The sequence below is a fragment of the Ochotona curzoniae genome, unplaced genomic scaffold (assembly GCF_017591425.1).
Source record: "Ochotona curzoniae isolate NIBS_2020 unplaced genomic scaffold, NIBS_Ocur_1.0 contig_1976, whole genome shotgun sequence".
In the NCBI taxonomy this organism is placed as follows: domain Eukaryota; kingdom Metazoa; phylum Chordata; class Mammalia; order Lagomorpha; family Ochotonidae; genus Ochotona; species Ochotona curzoniae.
The window spans coordinates 1,858,504-1,870,987 of record NW_024465279.1 but is presented as its reverse complement, the minus strand read 5'-3'; the positions used below and the strand labels follow the sequence as shown (position 1 = coordinate 1,870,987).

Here is a 12,484-nt window from a genome sequence, read left to right as displayed (position 1 = left end):
CTTGGAATGCAGGGTCTGATAGAAAAATGGAGAGATGGATTAAAGGGAGGAATAAAAAGAAGGGAGGGTAGAGGAGGGAGAGGGAGGGACGGGAAGGAGAAGGGAGGGGTTTGAGTCCGGGTCACTCCACCTCCCGCCCAGGTAATGAGCCTGGGAAAGCAGCAGAAAATAGCCCAAGGACTCAGACCCCCACCACCTCTGGGGGAGACCTGGAGAGAGCTACAAACTTTTGAAACCTTGGTTTTCTGTAACGGCCCTCTTCCTATTATATATATATATATATTCTTTTTTTATTGATTACATTGCATTATGTGACAGTTTCAAAGGCTCTGGGATTAGCCGTCCTGATTTCTAATCCAGAGGCCTGAAAAACTTACACGGGAAATACATATTATGAAAAGCTCTTTGCACACAAATAAGCATAAGCATATAAATCCTTTTACTGCTTTCTCCATAACCATTCTGAAGTCCCCTCGTTGTCTGTAGGAGAGTGAAAAGGGGCATGCATTGGTCTGACCTCTCCATCGCATCTAAGCTCCAACAACGGGCGGTAACACTACAGAGCCAATGGCTGGAAGGAAACTGGCCCCGTTACAAAGCGATTTATAACAACCTTAATTCAAAAATGGGGGAAAAAACTAATTTATTTCTAACATTTCAAGGTTTTGTCCCTCGAGCAAGAAAGACAGGGACCTTCTTGGACTTTGCCTTGGAAAATAATCCAGAAGTTTACCGCCAGCCATGTCCGAGATGGGGGCCGAAGTCAGACGGCGGCACCAGCCATGACTGACACGGAGGGGGTCCTGAGAGCGAGCTGTCCAACTTGCAGGGGGAGACAATCCTGCAGACTGGAATCAGGACGTGAAGGTCAAGATCACAGCACCAGCACGGCCAGAGCAGGAAGGTCAGGACAAGAGGCTGTTCCCAGGCACTCAGCCGGACAGCACACAGTGTCCAGTGCAGCTGGCCCCCTCCTTGGAAACCCCAGCCCAGCTGATTCCAGAACAGGTCCTGAGAATGGCCTCAAGGTGGTGGTGGTGGGGGGGAGCGTCGTCGTTAGCGCCACAGCTCCCGTTTCCTGTACTGTGACATAGCTGCCTTTTGCGACTGTCTTCAGAGTCAAGTTCAAACTAAGGCACACAATAAGGAGAGACAGAAGGGAAGGTACTGAGAACTGTCTCCATGGAAGTTCAGGGCAAGGAAAGCAAACCTCTACAGGAATGGGTAGGTTGGAGGGATAGCCCAAATCCCCCTGGGGCAGGGGCAGGAGGTCAGGGGAGACAGGAGAGGGCAAGAGACATTCAAGAAGGAAACTTCTGAAAAGGGGGAAAATAAACAGTGCTGGGAAAGGCAGGAGTAACTACAGACTGATTCTTCTGAAACAAAGATGGCCCAAACAACACAATATTTTAAAGGCTCATGACCTCTCTTAACAGCAGCCTCCCTGATGTTCAAAGAAAATGCGGTTTGGGGAGCCTGTAGGAAACAAAAGATATGTGTGGTTGAAAGCTGGCTGGGCCCTCTCCGCCAGCGAGATCACCAGAGCAGGCACGCAGCCACATTCAGTTTATAAATAGCCCATTAGAGCTGAGCTCTCCGACTTGGAGAATTGCAAGTCCTCCGCTCAGGCGATTGCGTTTCCCCTACTGCTCCCCGAGAACAGCAATGTCACGGGCACAGAGCTGCGACACCCGCCCATCGGAGGGCACGGCGAGATGATGACTACACGGCATCTCCTTCTCCTGCCTGCTGGTCTTTTACAAAGTGCCAGGGCCAGTACAGAGGACCCAGGCATCGGCCTCTGAAGTCCCCTGAGCGAGGGCTGCTCCACTTGTGCTCCAGCTCCCTGCTGATGAACCCGGGAAAGCAATGACGGATGGCTCTCATGCTTCCCTTCCCACTGCTTCCCGGGCGGGGGCCCAGACGGGTTTCTGGCCTTCCTGGTTTGGCCAACCCCAGCATCTGGGAATCACCCTGCCTTTCAAATGGATAAATAAATACATAATATCACCCCACTGGGGGAAAGAGATGGCACTACCCATGGTGAGAATTATGTGCACAGAACAAAGTTCCCTTTGAGTTCTCCGACTTTCCACTTCTAAACTCGCACAAGGGGATCCGGCACAGTGGTGGGACAAGTTAATCCTTCACAGGCAGGCTTCTCATGTGGGCATCGACTCGTGTCCCAGCTGCTCCACTTCCCATCCTGCTCCCTGCTTATGGCTTGGGGAGGCAGAAGAGGACGGCCCACAACCTTGGGACCTTAAAGAGGCTTGGCTGCCAGCTTTAGATCTGTCCAGCTCTGGCCATTGCAGTCATTTGAACCAGGGGATGAAAGATATCTCTCTCTCTCTCTCTCTCTCTCTCTCTCTCTCTCTCTCTCTCCCTCTCTCTGTTTCTTCTCTCTATGTAACTATGACTTTCCAAGTAAAATAAATGAGTCTTAAAAAAACATTAAAATTAAATCCAATTAAAAAGCCACCAGCTGACCATCTGGAGGGGTATGCTGCCTTGTGCCACCTCCCACGCAGGACTGTGAAGATGAGTTTCACAGTCACACGGCCCTGAATCTAAAGGTAGACACGGCTTAGCTCTTCTGGGCCTTTTTCCTCATTTGCCAAGTGGAGACAATAGCTTTAACTTACTTCACAAAGCATCAAGAGGACGCAAAAGTGGGAGCACACTGCCTAACACACAGAGAAAGCACAGGGATACACATGGCAGGTGTTCCAGTGTGTGTGTGTGTGTGTGTGTGCGCGCGCGCGCGCGTCTGCCCATGGACACAGGACCCGGCTACCATAACAACTGCAAAGTTGCTCAGGGCAGGACAGGCAGCTGCAGGCAAGCGGGCCACTTGCAAAGGCACCTGTTACCCCTGGTTCCTCTTCAGCATCCTATTCCATCCCTCCAAAGACTCCAAAAGGGAGGTTACACAAGGAAGGTTAAACCCTAGAAGGTAAGAGAATCCAGATGTGTCTACTTGGCTTCCAGAAAAGGGAACCTGCAGGAGCAGGCTGCTGCCTCACCCGCAGAGGAGCGGAGGAGCATAGCAGCCCGGAGGGCCTTGGAGAAATGACCCGACCTCAGCACCACGGTGTCCCCCAGGCAGGGAAGGGACTTTCAGAAGCAAGCTCAGAGATCAAACCTGAAAGGTTGGGAGAGCTGCACAGCAGGGAAGCAGAAGAGAGGGGAGGGGAAGGGAGCCCAGGGGAGGGTGGCAGCCACCCAAGACTTGCAGCCAAGCCAGTGAGGCCTTCCAGTGCCTCACTGAAGAAGACAGGCAAGGACTCAGCAGCCCTAGCCATTCCCAGCCCGTCCGCAATCCAGTCTCTGAAATGGGCTTCCAGGCCTGGAATTCTTCTTTTCCCATATGAGAACACTTGCTCTGCTTCCTTCCCTTCCAAAAGCCTGCACAGATGAGCCAGACGGCAAGGAGACCTGTCCCCCTCACTGGGGTAAGGAACCCAAAGGGCTCCCAGTGGGAGGGGACAGGAGACAACCAAGCCCATCCAGGGTGGGAACTGCATCCGACTCATTCCACCTGCCACGGAGCCACCTCCTCCCTCCCCTCCACCACCCCAGAAGTGCAGGCTGAATGTACGCAACACACTTTATTTGGGGGGTCGGGTGGGACTTCTCCCGCTCGCCTGCTGGCTGGCGGGGGTGCCAGCTCTTAGGGATCTATTTGTCTTTCAGTAAAAATACTGGGCTGAAGACCTGCGGCTCACTGTTGATGAAATTTCCAGGGCTTTACTTCCTGACATGGCAAAAAGATCATGAGCAAAGGTTTAAAAAAAATCTGTAAACTCCTGCCCACCAAATCGCAGGTCGTTTCCTGCACTTGGGCAGTCCCCCCATGTGTGAAGTCAGCTAGGCCCCCCAGCACAGTCGCCACAGGAGCGCCACAGACAGCACAAGTTCAACATAAACAAATAAATAATTGAAAAGGAAGGCTGACCAAGCGGGCCAAAAGAATGGTAGCCGCAAAAGCAGCTGGGTGGGCCTCTTGTCCCCAGGCTGCAGGCGCCACCTGGCTCATCTCGGCTCTCGCCTTTGGGCGACCGCATACAAAACCATCCCATCCCACGATCCCTCCATTGCAACAGAAAGCAAGAACTCCGCTTCTCTCCAACCTCCTGCTTTCCAGTGGCTCCACGCTTTGCCACCAAGCAAACAAGCAAGATATCAAGAAGAACACGGATGCAAATCTGAAACCGTTGCCTCAAAGGCGTAGGTACACTCTACCCTCCTCCGAAAAGACCCACTTGAAGCCAGAAAAGGAGCTCGCGAGGGGGGGGGGGGAGGGCAGGTGGGGCAGACGGCAGATGACAGCATCAAAAGGGGAAGCTGCAGCTCGAACCTGGGCTCACCAGCAAGGAAGGAAGCGGAACCTTTATGCGAAAGGCAGAGGGCAAGACCGGCTGGGGCCGGGGGGGCGGGGAAGCAGGGTGCTGGGGCTGGCCCTGCCGCGCCTCCCCTGGGGGACATGTCTGGACAGGGGCCACTTTCCTTCCCACACGGCCTGGCCTCATCTCCCCACCACCACCACCAGCAGCAGCACGCCCCACTACGCCTCTCCCCTGCACACGCCCACTTCACCCACTCCCATCTCCAGTCTCTCTCTTTTTTAAATTGCTTTCCAATTTTTGGTGAAATAAATCTTCAGGACCGCAGCAACCAAAAACCAAGAAACAAAAAATAAAGCGGGAGAGTTGAGACGTGAGGAGGGTGGAGCAGGCAAGAGAAACAGACCGCGCGCTCCCCGAGGGGCATACCCAGCTGGGCACCGAATCGGCTCCGGAGCGCGGCTCTCCCGACGATTCGCCTCCCTGGCACCGAGGCCCGAGGATGCACCCAGAAGTCAGGGAAAGAGCAAAGCGACTTCCTACGCCGTGCAAGCCAGGGCCTGTCAAAGTCCAGAGCTAATGGGGCGACGGCGAGTAGGCAGCGGCGTGTCCGCGGCCCGCGGGCTGCCCGACAGACTTGCCTGGGACGGTCTCAGCTCGGTTCCCTTCGCCGCGCAGCCGTTGTGGGGCCGGTGCCCCGGCGCCACAGCCCGCGGAGAAGTTTTCGCCGCTGCAAACGTGAGAAAATGCAGCTCCGCACAACCCCCGCCCCCGCCCGCCCCCGCGGCTCCACCCCCGCCGCCCGAGCGCTGGCTGGCGGCGGCGACCTTGGGCATCCCGGCCGCTCGGGGCCCGGGAGGAGGGGCTGCCCTCGGGGTGGGAGTGGACAGCGGAGAGGTCAGGTGCAGGCCGCGGGCTCCCCCAAAACCGGGGGGTCGCCGGAACCCTCCCGCGCGCGCTAGGACGCCGCACTCACCCCACCACGCCGTGCCGGGGGTTGGCGCAGGGTGGGTTACACCGGGGGAGCGCCCACGTCCCCGGCCGCGGAGTCCTCCAGGCTCCTGGGGGAGCGAGGGGTGCGGATGCGGGGGAGGTGGCGCGTGCCGGGCGAAGGGGATTGCTTGGCGTCGCTGCCAAACTCCCGGAGACCCGTCGCTCCTCCCGCCCTCCCCGCAGCCTCGGCCCCCTCCTCCTCCTCCTCCTCCCGGGGCCCTTTTTTCCGGGTTAATTGCGTTTCAAGAGAAAGCAAAACCCAGCCCCGGATGTGAGTACAAAGCTCGGCGGGCTCCGCCGAAGGGTGGAGGTTGAGGGGCGGGTGCCCGGGGCGCCGAGGCTGGGAGGGAGGATCGCGGCGGGCTGCGCGGAGGAGGTGTGGGTGCGGGAGCGGCGCGCAGGTGGGCGGCGTGCGCCTCGGACGGCTTTCCTCTCCCACCCTACCCTCTGACCCGGGAGGCTCCTCCCCGCGCCCGGAGCCCGGTGCCTGGGCGACAGCTGTCCCGGCCGGAGGAAGAAGGCGAGCTCCCCATTTTGTGCAGCTTCTAGCGTCCCGCTCCACGCCTCCCACCATGCCTGATCCGCGCAGTTACGTTAGGGTTAGGGTGGAAAGGCCAGTGGATCCTTTCGGGTTGTCAAGGATAAGGTTCCCGCAGTCCCCGTGGGCCTTAAACTCGCTGCTGACCGGGCTTCTCGAGACTCTACCCGGGAGATGGGGCGCACCGCCCGACTTACTCTCGCGGCCACCTGTGGATGCCCTGCGTCCCCCCGCTGGCCAGCAGGCAGGTGTGGCGGGGTCCTGATGGCGACCTCACTGGGGACAGGATCCTGGGATGGCCGCCTGGTAGGGCGCACCGGTGATGGGTGGAAGCTATGGTCTAGCGGGTTGAACTGCTGCCTGGAATCCAGCGCCCTGCTGGTGGCACATCCTGGCAGGCTACACACGATGGATAGAGCAGGTACTAGGGCCCCTGAGTTGAGGGAGAGAAACCCCTGTGGTGCTCCTGGCTCTGGCTGGGCCCAACACGCCAGAGGAGTTAAACAGCGTGTGAAAGATCTGTGTGTGTGTCCAATACACAAATCTTAAATCAAGGGTGAACCCAGGAGCTGGGGTTGTCAGGGGAAGGGAGAGGGTGCTTCCCAGTGCTGGGGTTAGGGAGAAGGCAGGATTTCAGGTTTTGACAGGCGCCATGCTGGAAGGGAAACAGGCAGAAGTGAAACAGCAGCCAATGCCCCCAAAGCCCCAGTGAGGAAGCCACTTAGGTTTCCTCTTCCATTTTGATGAGCAAAGCAGAAATGAGCTAGGGGACACGCTCAGGTGTGAAAGAAGACGGTTTGCTTTAGAAAGTTTTGCTATGAATGAGGGAGCAAAGAAGGACACCAGAGCAGAGCAAAACCAGTCTGGCGAAATAAATGTGTACAGGGCCCATGTGTTCCGTCCGTGTATGGTCGCAGGTGTGTCTAGGGCAGGAGGGAGAGATGTTAGGCAAAGCAGGATTTGATGCCACCTGTGGCTTTGGCATGCCGTCTTTGAGTACAGGCTGCTCCAACCCCAGCTCCGCTTCTGACCGAGCTCCCTGCAAATGTACCTGAGACAGAAGCAGAAGATGGCCCAAGTGCTTGGACCCCTCTACCCATGTGGGAGACCCTGAGAAAGCTCCCGGCTGTAGCCAAACCCAGCCTGGCCCACTGGAGCCAACTGGGGAGCAAACCAGCAAATCAACCTGCCCTCTGTAACTCTGCTTTTCAAAGAAACAGTTCAAACTTAAAGGGTCCATGAAGTAACACTGGTAAAGTGTTTAGCTTACTATGAAACATGAAGACTTTCATGGATTTTTAAAGTTTTAGAAGCAGATGATCATGTTTAGCATAAAAAGGAGCCCAGTTCATCCAGCTACAAGCAGATCTGACGGATTTACGAGCAGAGTGATGAGGCGAGGGCGTCAGGTTTCATGGTATGATTTCTATTAAAAACCCATAAAACTCTACTCCCTGTGCAGCTGGCCCGACTCCCTCACCCTCAGTGCCACACACACGTGGTCTGTATGCAGTGCCCGGGAGGCAGGCGGCACCCAAAGGTGCCAGCCTCCCTGGGGTAAACACCATTTGTGTCTAGCCTCTAATATATACTTTTGTTATTTCTTGATTGACAACACTTTCAAACTATTTCCATTGTCTGAAATTATACATCAACATTTTAGTACAATAAAAATGCCTGATGTCAGAACCTGGGACTCAACTTCCGGGGAAAGCAGTGTTGAGAAATGCTGCTTGTGACTGCCATTGTGCGGTAACCGATAAAGCCAGCTGTAGGAGGACATTGTGTCCCTGGAAGGTCAGCAGCACAGGATTGCAGTTCATTGGACAGTATTTGCATGATAACAACCTAATGGCTACCTTTTGTATACCTGTTGGGAGATAGTTCTGTAAGGCTCTAGTAAAGAGCATGTAAATGAGAGCACCTGGTGTAATATACAAAACAAAAGGAGTTCCAATCTAGAGTTTGATAACAGTTGATGGGTTTGTTGATAAGCTCAATACTTCCTCCCCTACCCTATAGGGACTCTCAGCGTATAAAGTCTGATGCCCCTAATAAACTTCGGCTTTGACCATCAGTCAGGGTCCACGCGTGTTATTATCGGCTCCGTCGCTGCGGGACAGCGACAGCCAGCTCCCTGCTTATGCAGCTAGGAAAGCCAGATAGCCTAAGTGTGTGAGCCCCTGCTGCCCACCCATGTGGGAGATCCTGGCCCAGCCCTGGCCATCGGGGCCATTGGGGGGAGCGAATCAGCAGATGGAAGATATTTGTCTCTCCCTCTGTCTCTGCCATTCAGACTTTCAAAGAAATAAGTCTTTTCTCCAAAGCAGCCATCCGACATCATTTATCCCAGTTCCCTCCTGGAGCCAACATAAAATCAGGTTTGATAAATGACTCAAGGTTTGAGTCCGTGAGTTAGGATCCTGTGGCATTAGCAGAAGACCTTTTCCATGTAGGTAGGAACTTCTAGCTCAAAACCCTAAAAAAAAAAAAAAAACCGTCAGGGCAGAAAGCTTTGTAGTCTAACCGTTGATTTATGTACTTTGTGTTAATGGTCAGTGTCCCTGTCTGGGTAACGAGATGAGCTAATACCCTCCGCTGGTGAGCCAGTGGACCCGCAGGGAATTAATCTCGTTATTCCTGGAGCCTCAGAAGGACCTGTTACATAAGGTACCACACTGCAGCCTGGGCTAGTTAGTTCTCTCTGGCAAAGTGTGGGACCAAAGAGGCCAAGGTCATTGGTTCATCCTGCTTCAGGACAGTGAATTTTGCAGGTAACTGCTTCAAAGCCACGCGCTGCACTTGTCATGAAAGCTGGGCGTTTTATAAATGTGTGCTATTGACCAAACCGTGAATGGCTCTGCACCATTCATTTCCACAGAGATTGTTCAATTGTATTCAACAAAGAACGGTCTGAACCTAGTACCACTTTGCCTTCCTTATAGCTGGCGTGGACTGATTGCTCAGGTAAGCACTAAATACCAGCTGCTTTACGTTTATTATCTCACTCAAGTCTTTGAGATTTATTTATTTTTATTTGAAAGGCAGATTTACAGAGAGAAGGAGAAATGGAAAGATCTTACATTTGTTGGCACACTCCCCACATGGCCACAAGAGTCAGGGCCGAGCTGATCAAGAGCTAGTAGCTTCTTCTGGGTCTCCTGCGCAGGTGCGGGATCCCAAGGAATTGGGCCATCCTCTACTGCTTCCCTGGGTCATACTCAGGGAAGCTAGATGGGAAATGGAGCAGCCGGGACATGAATCAGCACCCATACAGGATGCTGGGCACGTGCAGGTAGAGAATTAGCCTGTTGGGCCACAGTACCAGCCTTGATCTCCTTGAAGTCTTACAACCACACGAGCAGCTCAGAGGTGTTCTAGTTCCTATTTTATGCTGTTGGGACTAAGGCAGAGAGATGAAGACTGGATACAAATCATGGGCAGCCTGAGCTACAGCCTTCTAAAGAATCTACAAAGGCATAAAAAGGACACTTTGCATGGCTTTTCCCATCAGATTGTTCAGAATCTTCAGCCTTATCACCTAGCAGCTCTGTGTCCCTGTAGAGTCATGTGGTCTGTGCACACACACACACACACACACACACACACACACACTCATAGGTACTGGGGACTTCAAAAACGGAGTGCAAATGGCATTGATTTTGGTGCAAAATGGGTTTTGAAACCCATGGACAATATTTTCCAGTGAAGACATGATATATATTGACTGCAGCATTGTCTCTCGTGGAACTCATTTTCATGTTTGCTGATAAGAGATTAAGCAAGTAAATGACACAGCATAGAGTCTTACACTGTGCTGCTGCTAGGAAAGAGAGGGGCCCGGCGGCATGGCCTAGTGGCGGAGGTCCTCGCCTTGCACGTGCCAGGATCCCATATGGGTGCTGGTTCTAATCCCGGCAGCTCCACTTCCCATCCAGCTCTCTATGCTTGTGGCCTGGGAAAGCACTCCAGGGCGGCCCAAAGCTTTGGGACCCTGCACCCACGTGGGAAACTCGGAAGAGGCTCCTGGCTCCTGGCTTCGGATTGGCGCAGTACTGGCCGTTGCACTCACTTGGGGAGTGAATTATCGAATGGAAGATCTTTCTCTCTGTCTCTCCTCCTCTCTGTATATCTGACTTTGTAATAAAAAAGAAAGAAAAGAATGACAGGGCCCAGGGTTGTGGCGCAGCACGGAGCCGCTGCTTACTACTGGAGCCCCATATCCAAGAGCTCATTCCAGCCCCAGCTGCTCTGCTTCTGACGCAGCTCACTGCGCGTGCGGCTGGGAACAGCAACAGATGGCCCAAGTGCTTGAGTCCCTGCCACACAGGAGGGAGTTTCTGGCATCTCATGGTTGTTGTGACCCTCTGGGGAGCGAACCACACGCTGTCCCTCTGATTTTCAAAAGAAAATCTTAAATAACATCTCCACGAAAAATACCAAATATTTTAAGTAAAAAAAAAAAAATACAGAGTTACATATATGTAGTATAATCCCACTTCTCTGAATGCATTTTTGCGCAGCTACATGTTTTTATTTGCATCCATGTATTACCCCAGACATGTCTAGGAGAGTCATCCCAGACTGGCACAGTTGTCTTAGGGTGGTGGAGGTGGAGGCGGGGGGCCCAAGGGTGCTCACATTGATGATGCTCACGTTCTGGCATGTACAGCATTCTGCTGCGTTTGTTTATTTGCAACAAGTGCGCATGCATTTTGGTTCTAAAAAAAATGATTTAAATCTTTAATCAGATGTAAAAGCTTTACGAGAAATATCATCATTTTGAAACCCTCCTCCTGTAGCAGGGAGGGGCCACAGCACACACAGACATGACTTTCACAAAAGCCAGCAACAGAGAGCAGCAGACAGAGAGAGGAGCCTCTGGGAAGCTTATCGGCCAGGTACCATTGAGAGGCACGGGGGGAAATGTCTGAAGAAGGTGGTCCTTGGGACCAGCCTTGAAGAGAAAAAAGAGCATGTGGAGAGATGGGGAGGCAGGTGAGAATGGGCAGGTTCCAGATGAACATTCCAGCACGCAGTGCAGAGGCCTGGAGTCTATTCAGAGATTTGCAGCTGGTGCAACTGGGCTACGGCACTGGAGGCAAACGAAACATTTTTGTGGGAAAACAAACAGGAAAAAAGGTGGCTAGGTCCTTGACAGCTAAACCAAGTCAATTCTGTATGTATTGCTTTAGGGTTCAGAAGTCACAGAAGGGGGCCCGGCAGCGTGGCCTAGCAGCTAATGTCCTCACCTTGAACACGCCAGGATCCCATATGGACGCCGGTTCTAATCCCGGCAGCTCCACTTCCCTTCCAGCTCCCTGCTTGGGCCCTGGGAAAGCAGCCAAGAACAGCCCAAAGCTTTGGGACTCTGCACACACCTGTGTGGGAGACCTGGAAGAAGTTCCTGGATCCTGGCTTCAGATCGGCATAGCATCGGCCGTTGCGCTCACTTGGGGAGTGAATCATCGGACGGAAGATCTTCCTCTCTATCTCTCCTCCTCTCTGTATATCTGGCTTTCCAATAAAAAAATATAAATCTTTATATATATATTAAAAAAAAAAGTCACAGAAGGGCTTTGGGCAAGAAAGGGGAACAATCACCCAACGGGAGAAGCAGTCATTTCTGGCTTGACAGGTGCCTGGGAGCCAGGGTCTAACACCTGTCTGCCCGGGTCTGCCTCCCATGGCTGCCCTCACTTAGCAGAGTAGCCATGGGTCGGTTCCCTTCCTTCCCTGTTTGCCTAAATTGGGAAAGGTGATGAGCGTGTGAGGAGTCAGAGGGGATAGTAGACAGTTAGAGGTTTTCTGATCCCCAATTTTTTAAAACCTTTTTGTGTTTGTCCCCCATGGTTTTACATCAATTCACCCTCTAGAAGTGACCCAGCTGGTCTCATCTCTGGGCCACTGTCAAGGAGACGGCTACTACCTCCATGATCAGCTCATCTTCAGAAGGGGAAGGAGGAAGTTAACTTATCCCACCCTCCTGGTGCTGTTGAGAACAGCTTATTTCCTTTGTCCTTTGGGTAACACCCCTGCCACTATGGCAGGGGGGGGTCTCAGGACACATGGAGCCCCCCTCCTGCCACCGTGGCAGGAGCCCTTTTCCCCTTGTTTCCCTAAAAAAATCCTGCACTGCAAACCGGACTTGTCCACATGAAAATTCTTCTCTTGTATGAGACAGGAAGCAAGGTTGCTGCCATGTTCTGCTTCGAAACATCCTACAACAACAGATAATGTGCTCACGTCGGAGTTGTTGGAACTGATTTAATGTGTGGGGGCTGATGCTCGGTAAATGCTAATAATGCAAAAACAAAACAAAACACGTTCCCGGGACAGGTGTCGTGGCCCCCGGGTTAAGTGACTGTCATATCACGGCCTCCCATGCCAGTGAAAGTTTGAGTCGGGCTGCTCCATTTCCAGTCCAGCTCCCGGCTAACGCACCCGGGAAGGGGGCTCAAGTGCTTGGGCCACGTGGGAAACTTGGATGGAGTTCAAGACCCTTGCCCTGGCCCAGTCCCAACAATCGCAAACATTTGGGCCGTGAACTAGTGGGGGCAAAATCCCCAATCTCTACCTCTCCCTGTCACTCTGCCTTTCAAATAAA

At 53.3% G+C, this 12,484-nt stretch overlaps 1 protein-coding gene across 4 annotated transcripts in view; it reads right to left on the bottom strand.

Moving 5' to 3' along the window:
• PLEKHA2 (pleckstrin homology domain containing A2) overlaps positions 1-12,484 on the bottom strand; it is a 79,719-nt gene that overhangs the window by 56,191 nt on the left and 11,044 nt on the right. Inside the window, exon 1 of one of the 4 annotated variants that reach the window (XM_040970456.1) lies at positions 5,323-5,473. The exons of 1 other annotated variant lie outside the window; for it this stretch is intronic. The gene's annotated coding sequence lies outside the window, so the exon portion shown is untranslated. Of the gene's footprint in view, positions 1-4,775; positions 5,077-5,322; positions 5,474-12,484 lie in introns of those variants that run through there. 2 more of the 4 variants (XM_040970446.1, XM_040970465.1) reach the window with 2 other exon arrangements.